The sequence below is a fragment of the Halyomorpha halys genome, unplaced genomic scaffold (genome assembly GCF_000696795.3).
Source record: "Halyomorpha halys isolate HHAL.00 unplaced genomic scaffold, Hhal_1.1 Scaffold577.1, whole genome shotgun sequence".
NCBI lineage: Eukaryota > Metazoa > Arthropoda > Insecta > Hemiptera > Pentatomidae > Halyomorpha > Halyomorpha halys.
The window spans coordinates 815,998-827,453 of NW_027113760.1; positions in this window are offsets into that span (position 1 = coordinate 815,998).

An 11,456-nucleotide genomic window follows, 5' to 3' on the forward strand; every position below is an offset into this window, starting at 1 on the left:
AAATTCAATAATAAATACATAGTTCCTTTTTTTCGAATGGAATAAAACTGGCATTAAATACATCAAGTTCTTCAAGACCTGATTTTAAAAATCTTTCTTAGCCACTCGAGGGACAAGCTTACAACGTTTTTCTGTTAATTTTCGGCAACTGAGATAATTATCAATCTTTAATACGTAGTTTTGCTAGAAATAAATGCATCTTTCTTAATTTAGTATACTTGTATCGATTTCATACCTAGTGTTCAACAGCGATTAAATCAAAACAGAATCTAAATATTTCTATTTTCTTTTAATTTAAAGTTATTGGACCACAAATGATGTTCTATCATTGTATTTCTGAAATAAACCCTCTCATTACGCAGCGCTATTTGATTATTAGCTTTCTTTTCATGCGGCAAATCCTTTTGGAGGCTAAAGCAACAAGAATATGTAATCCTCTAGTTCTTAACCCCTTTAGAAGGGTGATCCCTTCTCTTTTAGTGCCATTCTCTCTGTTTCTCCTATTCACTATCAACAAAACCTTGAATGGCTAAAGAATCCTCTTATATAAGACTCAAACGAAACCGGCTAAGAATATGCCTTCCAGGTGAGAGTCCCTGATTTGTCAATATAAAGAAATAAAGACTTTTTTTTTTGTTTGTTTTCCGAATGTATCTTAGTAAAGGAAAGTGTCTCCATGAAAGAATCTTTAATTTGTAATCAGGTTTGTCTCATACTTGGGTTTATTAAATTAATTCTCAAAGTTAAACTTTTGAATTGATTTTGATTTTAAAATTGATTTAAACTCGAAAATTGATTTCAAAATAAAAAAATTCAAAGTTTTCCAATCTTAAATTATAGCAATGAATAAATGAAATAAAATAGAATTAACAAAATATAGTCCAATTTTTATAAAAGGTTGTCTTTGAATGTCTTATATAGTAAGTTGATATTTTGTCAATACCAGGTCATAATAGATTTATTATTTTTTATTTAAAATTTCATCTTAGAGATTCTACTCTTTTTAACCTTTGTAACCGCCAAGTCATGATCTCGACGGGCACAGTTGTGCGCTCTAGTGAGAACCATGTGAACTCGATGAATCTCTTGATCTGGAAGAATATCTCCTAGAACAATACTGTCAAAATTAATCAGAGGTGGGTTCCAATGTGACAGTAATGGAGATAGTGAATTATTGGAAATAACCCAGCATTTACTCTCTTACTATGAATCAGATCTGATAATTGGTGGTAACTGCCTTCAAATGTAGACAAACTTAATACCACAATGATCAGGGATCTTCCTCTTAATTGCCAACTCAAATTAGACACTTAAGCCTTTCCCCTCACCTCCGGACTTTAAATAGCTCCTTTGAATGGATAACTCATATGTGATATTAAACATAACAGGTAACCTTAAAATACTAAAGGTAGTAAAAGGTAAGACACAACACGAATTACTTTTTCTTTTTTCACAGTAATGCACTTATTAATTCACTTTTATTTCTGTTTTAGAGGGTTCGGAAAAAAAAAACACTTATGCCTAATATTCAAAGCAATAAAATAGTGATTTGTTTTATATTTTTTAATAACTTTAGTACATTGGTGCACAAAAACCCCACAGGCTTGCCGATCAGGTATGTTGAACAGAGAGGATGTTTTTTATAATATTCTTAAAATCATTAGGTTTGTTGAAAAATGAATTCTTTACAATATTAAAGCACACTTAATTTCTTACATCCGTTATAACTTTGTTTCTTAAACTCTGTAGATTCTGAGATATGGTGGGAACAACTATTAGTCTAGTAAAATTATATAACTTTCCCTAACTTTGGTTATGCAAGAACATTAAGTATGTTTAAGTTCCTCAGATTTGCTTGTCGGGGAAAGAGGGAGGGGTGGCTGTGGTTAAACCATTTATTAGTTATTGCTTATATTTGAAGAATTAAAGGGTTTGGTAAAATACCTTTTATCGAATTTATAGCATTATAATGTTCCACAAAAGTAGTCATATAACTCTTTTTTCTAAACCATTTTGTTTCGGAGATATGAAGAAAGCAAATATGGATATTCAATTGCATGCTTTAATTTTACCTCTAAAAAATTAGAAAATTATTTGTTATTAAAAATAAATGACTATATATGTCAAAAACTATGTTTAGAAAAAAAAAGTTATGAAACTACTTTTGTAAAAAATTTAATACACTTTGATTCTGTACAGAACTCAATTCACTAAAACAAAAAAACTCTAGAAATATATGTAAAAACTAATGCCATCCCAAACTTAAAGCCTTGTGAATTTTTTATACATAATGTACTGGTATTACTGAGCAATATAAAATAGGTCATTTGTTTTTTCAATGTTAATATTACCTGTCTAATTTGACTGGATTAATATTTGTCCCCCCCATATTTCAGAAACTAAATGGGTTTGAGAGAAATGTTTTGGAGTCACTTGGGTATCAAATTTAATATATTTCAATTTTCTGAAGAAAAAATTCTTCACTAAGCACTTTCTTTTCAGGATATAAACCAAGTTTTATTTTTGAATTTATTGGCCCTTCTTCTCGCCCCTTTAATTTATGGAAAAATGTTTCAATGTCTGTTTCAATAAAAATACATCATTTTACTTTCTAGGTGTTTAAATGTGGGGCTTCAATGACAATATGATCCATGTAAGACTAGATTCCATGAAGTTCTCGGTCATGGAGTAATAAATGGTTATAGTAGCTTGCCATGGCTCTTAACATAACAAAGAGAAACTAGAATAATGAGATGCATCTGACAGAAAATGGGATCTGATTTCTATGAGCCCTAATAAAGATAGCACACCATGTAGAAATGCCTATACTGGTTTATGATTCCAAACATGTGATTGTATACTTGGTGGATGTACCACATTGTTAGTAAGAGTGTAGTATCACCCCTACTATTTACTGATCTAAACTTAAATACTAAAAGCCACCAGGACCTTAATAGGTCGGCATGATGAAACTTAGCAGTCAAGACGTGAACTACAATCATCAGGCAAATGTTATATATTGAAATAGCTTTATTTTATAAATATACATTAATGGTACAAATGTAATATCCATCTCATATGTTGTAATTATCATAAATCTATTATTTGAATGAATAAGGAGTATAATTGTATCTTCTACTTCACTAAAAGCTAATATCTTTAATATAGCATCTTGCATTGGCGTTTTTAAGCCCAGAAATTTGACTAATAAAAATTTGCAAGCCTTGAGGAAACCCTCTTCAGGAATTAACCTCTTTAGGAGGGAGTGAGTGATAACCTTAGTGGATCAGTACATTCTAGTGCTGTTTTTTGTGTTGTTATTCCATTCTACCTTTTTTGGATTTCTCCTCCATCCTGTGCCCTCTATTCTTTTGTCAGGACCTACAGTGAATACCTATAGGACTAGTTTTTACTCCTTCATGCCCTTCAGTGAAAAGCTTACATAGTGGAGTTTCCACAGTGAAGAGCATACAGTTCTCTGTGTTAAGTACGAATATTTGTCAATTATGGGCTATGTGAATCCTTTACAATTCATCTCTTCAAAACTAACTTCAATAAAGAATCTTAAATATATAATGTGTGATTAAGAGTATGCTCAGATCAATCCTACCAGCTCATCCCGTCACCTAATTTGCCTAGCTGACTGAATTTTTGTATTAGCTAGGAATAGACATGACTAACGTACTTCATCTGAGCACACTAATGGATAGAAGTCAATTCAGTGTGGCATTCTTCAAAAGTAATGGACTTTTTCCTGAATTCTGTTTCAGGTTTTTTTTATTTTTCTCCTTTATCATTATTTTTACTTAAGTTGTTTATTTTGAGCCATTTAATGAACTTTTTAAATTGATGAATGATGAAGTTTTTAAATAAATATTATCAACTTTTACAAAGATGAATTTCATTATTAATACTTTAAAGCCTTTAAAGATTTACTGTTTTTTTTCTGTCTATTGTTCTCTTACTCCTATTTATTAAAATTTTAAATAGTTTTAATTGAATTGAATTTATGATTTAATAAGAGTTAAATTTCTCATTTCATATTTTAAATTTTAAACTGAAAATGTTGAATGTAAACAATAAGAAATTAAATATACTTATTCTTATTTTTCACTTATCTACATACTCATTCAAAATTGTAATTATAAAATATTTCAAATTATATAGAATACTAAGATAGAAAAATATCATATACATATTTATAACATATAATGTTAATGTATATTATATATGTACATTATAAACAATCATTTAAAAATTGTAATCAACATATCGAAAAAAGTTTAGTTTAATTTTTTTTTATAATCATTTTCTTTCCCATTTTTTTTTTCACATGGTGCTAGAGCAATATGGTACTTCTCCTTATTCAGCCTTCAGTGGATGGCTCGATCTTGAGTGACTGCTCTCCAAATTTGAAGATTCAGCAATGTCAGAGCGTTTTTGGCAACAATGTCTTCTCACCTGAGTTATGGTCTTCCACGAATCCTAGTGCTGTTCAGCTTCCCTTAAAATCATCCCAACTTGATGGTCTATAATGCATTGACTTTCCCGAAGAGCTCATGCACTCCTTTGTTGTACCACATTTTCCGCTGATCTAGCCAAATGTGACAAAAATCATCCAAGATATTTCTTTTTCCAAAGTAAGAATTTTTTTCTTTTCTTGGCTATTGAAGTTCAAATTTTATATCCTTAAATCCTAATATAAACCCGCCTGATCAGGGTTTTATAAATCAACCTCCTTAAGAGATCAAGGACTTCTGAAATTCTTTCTCAAGCCAAATTAGTTTTCAACACAATAATATTTGTAGGGCAAAGACATGTCTATAAGATCTTAAAATGGGCAATGCTTTGGTAGTAAACAGACCTAATACTCCCTTATGATTCTTTTATTATGATACATCACAATATATTTGACCTGATTTTGTATCAGCATACATTGGAGTAGGGTAATACTTTAGTAGTTCCAGCATTCCAAAATATTCCCTTTTTTTTTTTTATGAAGCAGCCAGATTAATCCCCTTTAAATATTAATTTTGTATTTTTGACTCATTAAATTTCATGAGCATTTATGGGACAAAATAATTTTGCTAACAAGAGATGAACTTAAACTAAAGAATGAATAAAGCATACTATAAATGTGCTGAAATTAGCAGGTTTCAGCGATATAAAATAACAAAGATACAAATTCCAATTGCAAATATGTTAAAAAAAAAATCAAATATTATCCAGAGTTTTCTTATTCTTTTTTTTTTTATGTTTTAAGGAAAGCATTAAATACTTAACTAAAATATTTATGCTTTGAGACTTATTATTTCTCGATAAATCATAAGATGTTAGATACACATCATCCATGAAAATAAGGAAAATGAAAAATATAAATTGAATTACTTAACTTATCACAAGGGTTTTGTCATATAAAAAAAGGTTGATTAGTTCTTACGCATTTAACTATTTCTGCTAGCTAATCATTATTAAATGCTTATGGAAAATTCACTTTTTAATATTTATATTGAAAATATCTCTGTGCCTATATTGATATTAAACATTTTTAACATTTGTATTAATGGTTTACTAAATAGATTGTATGTAATTCTGACTTTGTGGTTTTGTCATTTTTAAGTAGGTGAAATATGAAGACAGGTTTAATACCTTATGTTGAATTTAATACAAAGATATCTGGGTAATAATTATTGAATATAGTGGGATGGTTTGCTTACTTGACTAGCTGCATTCAATTTCTTCAAAGATCGATTACCATAGTAAGTTGGTTCTGATATTGCATATATTTCTCGTTTAAGATATTTTTATATTAATGCGTGAAAGAATGTTTACCCTACTTTTTGGAACATTTTCAAACAAACTGTGCTTTAGTATCTTCTTTATATTTATATCTTTAGTGATATGAATTGTAACTATGCGATCAAGTAATTTAAATCTTGATTTGCTCTTTGATACCTAAGGTTTGAGATAGCAAAGAAATAAATTATTTATAATATAATCTATCAGGTCTATATGAGATTAGAAGATAAATATTTTAGTGTGGAACTAAATTGTCATCTATAAATGATAATTTAATGAATCTACATTATTGAAATATAACTGAACATCTTGATAAGATTATAAGTTTAAAGTTGATAAAATGAAAATAAGATTAATTTATTACCATTTAATGATGCCCAGTAAAACAATGTTTAAATAAATCCAGTTCTTGGTTGATAAACTTAAAAACGATAGATGTGATATGTATCCATTATTTATTTAACATTTATTTAATGCTTTGAAATTTTCAGCTTGATTATTTGCAGTAAAAAATAAGATAATAATAAATAAAAATCCTAAATGAGACATAAGTGAGGGAAAATTTATCATCAGCCACTCCTATGCAAATAAATGATTACTTTAAGTGATTAAAGAGCCTATATGCTCTAATATTTTAAATTGCGAGTACTATGCAGGTCTTCATGTTTTTCTCTCTCTTATGCGTTAAAAAAAAAAAAGAATATTTAAGAATACATCACCAAAATGTTCCAGTAAATATTTTGATTTATTTAAAGGTTTAGTCACTATAAATATGCTTCTTTTAGGTAGTGCTAACAAAAATATATCTAAGTTTTCCGTTTCAATATATTATAAAGAAAAGGTAAATGATTCCCTTTTAAATTTTATTGAAATAAAAACGACAATTAATTAGTCTCCGTTATACATATTATTTACCATTACTGTTTTTAGAATATTGATTTTTTGTATATTTGTTTTTTTTTGTTTTGTTAAAAATGAGCAGTCTACATATTACATAACGCTCATAGTGCCCCAAAAATATAATAATAATTACAACAATAATAATTACAATAATGATACATAAAATTTAATTTAGCAATGAAAGTCACAGGAATTTATACATAGATGATGATACTATTTATATACACTTATTTATGTATGTATGTGTATATACCTATATACATATACATATACATATACACATACATACATATATTTTAAAAGGGTGTTACAGTTTTTTGTGTTGTAGAATTTGAAAATATTACATTCATCAAAGGCTCTGTCAAAGTTTGACATAATCCTTTAGACTCATTGTAAAAGTTTCAATTGATTTGAAAGCTTGAATAAATTTTTAAACAATGAAAAACCTACATAGAACGTTCCTTTTCAAAATATAGATATACATGTAACTGGCAGTGCTCAACATATTTTGTTATTATTTACATTTTCAAAATCTGAAATAGTTTTAATTTAAGCTTATTATTTCTACTATTCCTATTAAGGTTTGTGACAATAAAATACAAATTCACAGAATATAAAAATCATCTTGTATATCCTCAAAGAATATTTCCATATACTGTACTTAAATAAAAGCGAACAGTAATTGCATGTTAAGAGAAAAAAATATATATCTATTTACAATATTTTTTTCCAATTATTTTCATTGCTTTAAACATTTTCCTTCAAGCTTTCATCATATTTTGGAATGCATTTTAGGAGGAAAATATAGATGAAAAATATTTTACAGATCTACATAACTAGTTATGTTATAATATGTAGCAATACTATGGCCATAATCACTAAAAAGTTTTCTTGCAACTCATTCTCTGTACAAGGGATATTGTTAGTTTTTAAATTTTTCTCAATACAAAATATGTTTTGTAGGGGAAAAAATAATGGCAGGTAATGTGAATTAGTGATATACATACTAAACTATTATCTACAAATTGGTTCGTACCTAAAATGTGTGATAGGTAAAATAGAGGTAATGTTAGGTGATGAAAAGATTCTAGTATTGCTATAGTATAGCCATCACAAATATAGACTGCAAGCACCTGCAAGAAATGGACATCCAGTGACATATTTAAACAATTGAGCAATATGATTGGTATATCTTTCATTCAGGTATTTTTTTTAAAAATTGTTTATAAATAAATAACAGTCATTTAAAATGTCAACATAATATTCTAATCATCTTCTTATACCTCAATCAGTTAGACATAAAATAATCAATACACAGATTCATGATACCTGTTAGCATTAAGTCAGATCACAGGCAAAAATTAAATCAGTGAGTAATATATCAAAGAATAAAGACTAAATTAGGAAATTATGATAACACATACAAATATAGTAAACTCTCTCTTATCTGTCATGTACTAGTATATCTGGGATTAAAAAATAATGTAAAATTAAGATATACAATTTTAAATCCAATAAAATTTAATTAATATTTTAAGTATTGATAAGATCAAATAGTAGTTAATAATATATGTTATGATAAGTTCAAAACTGAATAAGATGTAAAAAAAAAAAAAGGTGCTTTGGTAAAATGAATATTGAACATCAGCTTTATTTTCATTTCTGAGAACTCTTAGTCCTCATACAGGTGAAAATAAATTTGAGATATCAAGCTTAAAATTGTACATGGAAATTAGCAAAAACTATATGGTTTACTATTTTGACCAGTTAATTCAGTTTGTTTTTGTGTGTAGGTGATCTCTTAGATATTTTTATTGTGGGTTAATGAATACTTATTTCTTTTACTTGAAACATAAATGTGATTTCAATTTTCTAGAAACTAATTAATGATACCCAAATTATCCACAATATTATTTGATGGTAATTTATTGTAAGAATGTCTTGATGAAATTCGGATCATGAAAAGAGAAAAATAAGAGATTCTAGCAATGATAATATTGCTGATTTATCCTGCAATGGGGAATGTATTTTTATATAATTGAAAATAATATTAAACCTGGCATTATTGAAGGAGATAATGAAACACAAAAGTGAAACAGATCCTAAAATATAAATTCCTAATTATTAAGTTTTTATAATTGATAAAATATTGCATTTTTGTAATATAATAGTTTAAAAAAGGTTTATCATACATCATTGTAATTATATAAATAAACTTAGTATTGCCTTAATTTTACATCTTACTATCTCAATAATTATTATATCAAGTTCAAAATTAATGTATTTTCAAAATCATGAAAAACTAGCTTACAATTTGCTGGATATAAAATCATAGCATGTCCTGGTGTTACATCTAGCATAGTATGAGTTGAAGGTTGGTTCTTATGGGACTTAGCAATATAATATTATATTGTGTTAAATGAAATAAATTGAGAGCAGAATAATGCTTAATACATTATGGTTTAATAAACATTACTAATGATGAGTTTTATTCTTTTGCTTACCAACATAAAAAAAAAAAGTATGGTGTTAATATTTTCATTTGATTAATTGGAAATTTCTTTATGAGGAAGACAATGTCAGATATGGTAGAGTCAACTTTTTTACACATGTGTTATCCAATTCCCCATTATTTTTTACTATTAGAGTTTGTGAAATTTACTGTAATATTTTAATTATGAAAAAATTTATAACAAATCACAACCACATTAGGTCAATCACAAATACAATGTTTCAATAAAGGCCCTATTTAGAAATATATATTACAAAGATATTGAAAAAAAAATTATATAATGTAGACATTATTGTTTACAAAACTAAAATAAATCCATTAATGAACTATATGGAATAAGTTGAACCCCTCTCCTACCAATCGATTTATTTGATTTGATGCCCTACAGAGCCCCTAGCTACATCAAGCCTAATTGAGTTTTACTATACACTTAATTACTTACTTCCATAGAAGGAAGCACAAAAATAATATATTTACCTTTTCAATACATATCAATACAAAAATCACTATGTACAGAGCATATAGGAAGGAAGGAGAGGTGTACACACACCTCTTATATTTATATTATATATATTATCTAGATTTTCCATCAGTTTTATGTATTTACTCTTGTAATAATAGTTATATGACAGAATAAATAATCTGTACAAATGAAGTTCTGTGTCTGAACAAAAGTAGAATTATCTATTGATACTGAACTAACTTATCTATTGACATAAATATATATCTACCACGTATCATTATATTATAGTAATAATTTTAGAATTCCTTTGATTTAAGAAGTGCGACCAACTAAAATGTGAGGTGTCGTGAATTCTTATTTCTTAAATTTTTTTTGTTTATTTTTTAATATAGAATCCTACACAAGGAAGTAATATAATTCATGGAATTGCAACTGTAAATCAAAACTTACTTTTACAGATAATTTATTCGTGCAGTTTTATCGTAATTTGTTTTGTTTCCTATCAGATTAATCACACATACTTATATATCATCACTCATTAAATACAACGTTATATAAAAAAAAAAAAATCTGAGTTTCTAAAAAACCTTTCAACAGAGAGTGATCATGATATTAAAATCTTGATTTACTAGATTTTTTTTCCTGTTTTTATTTTTTTGTATTTAATACTTGATATATTGAATACATTTTTTTTTTCAAACTATTAGAACTAGAAAAAAAGAAGTAATTGTGATCATAAAAACAAAGTAGTGTATAAAAAAAAGGGTATTTCGTCATCAGATATATTTTAAAATAAGTTTGTAAGAAAAGTTGGAATCACCAAAAAACATTAATGAAGTAAATTTCATTAATATGTTATGAACATTCAACAAACAGTTTCAGGTATAGATTTCTCGTATTTTTTTGGTCATGGTGTATTTAATGAGCAACATTTTACTAAGCACATATATATATGCATATGTGATATGTTGAATTGAAATAATATGAAATATTTGAAGAAAAAAATCTAGTATATACAAACTACCCCCTTTTTTTTCTTTCATGTAAATTATGATATAATACTATAAGTACTTATAAATAATAACATAAATGAAGCCTTCAGCACCTATGTATTCAATGCATTTCCCTTTATCACTTTCACAAAAACAAATTTATATCATGGTAAATAAATTTAAACATCAAAGGAGAAAAAGGGAAAGGGAAATTGTAGCCCCGTATAATTCTTCATTGTCAATGGTCCCAAAAATGATGGAAAGCTTTGACAAATTGTTTAAAGTGAAAGTGAATTGGGTGAACAGCAGCCAACAGTCTATTTGAAATGAAAATTGACAAAAATGATCTATACATTGAATCATTCTTTATTTATGGTATCACTTTTTTTTTTACCTTTTGTGTTTTTTATTTACATTAAAATAGAAATTACTTTGGTTAATGTTAACAAGGAAATTTATAATGCAATAGAAAAAGTAAGATAATTATCAAATAATTTTTAATTAAGTAAATGGTACTTGTGGATTGGAATACAACTTTTTATGTGAAAACCAATAAATGTATTTAGTTATGCCAAAATTAAATACATTGAATATAAATTTCTTGAAGATGTTATCACTGCACTAAAAGTATCTTCACTAATGTATATATACATATGTACCCCCCAGTCTTTCACAACCACAGTTTATATTAGCATATGTATATGTATATGTATGTTATGAATCGTTTAATACATAGTACATTCAGTAAGTGAAACGGTTGGAGACGGTTGATAGGTTAGTGGGTAAATAG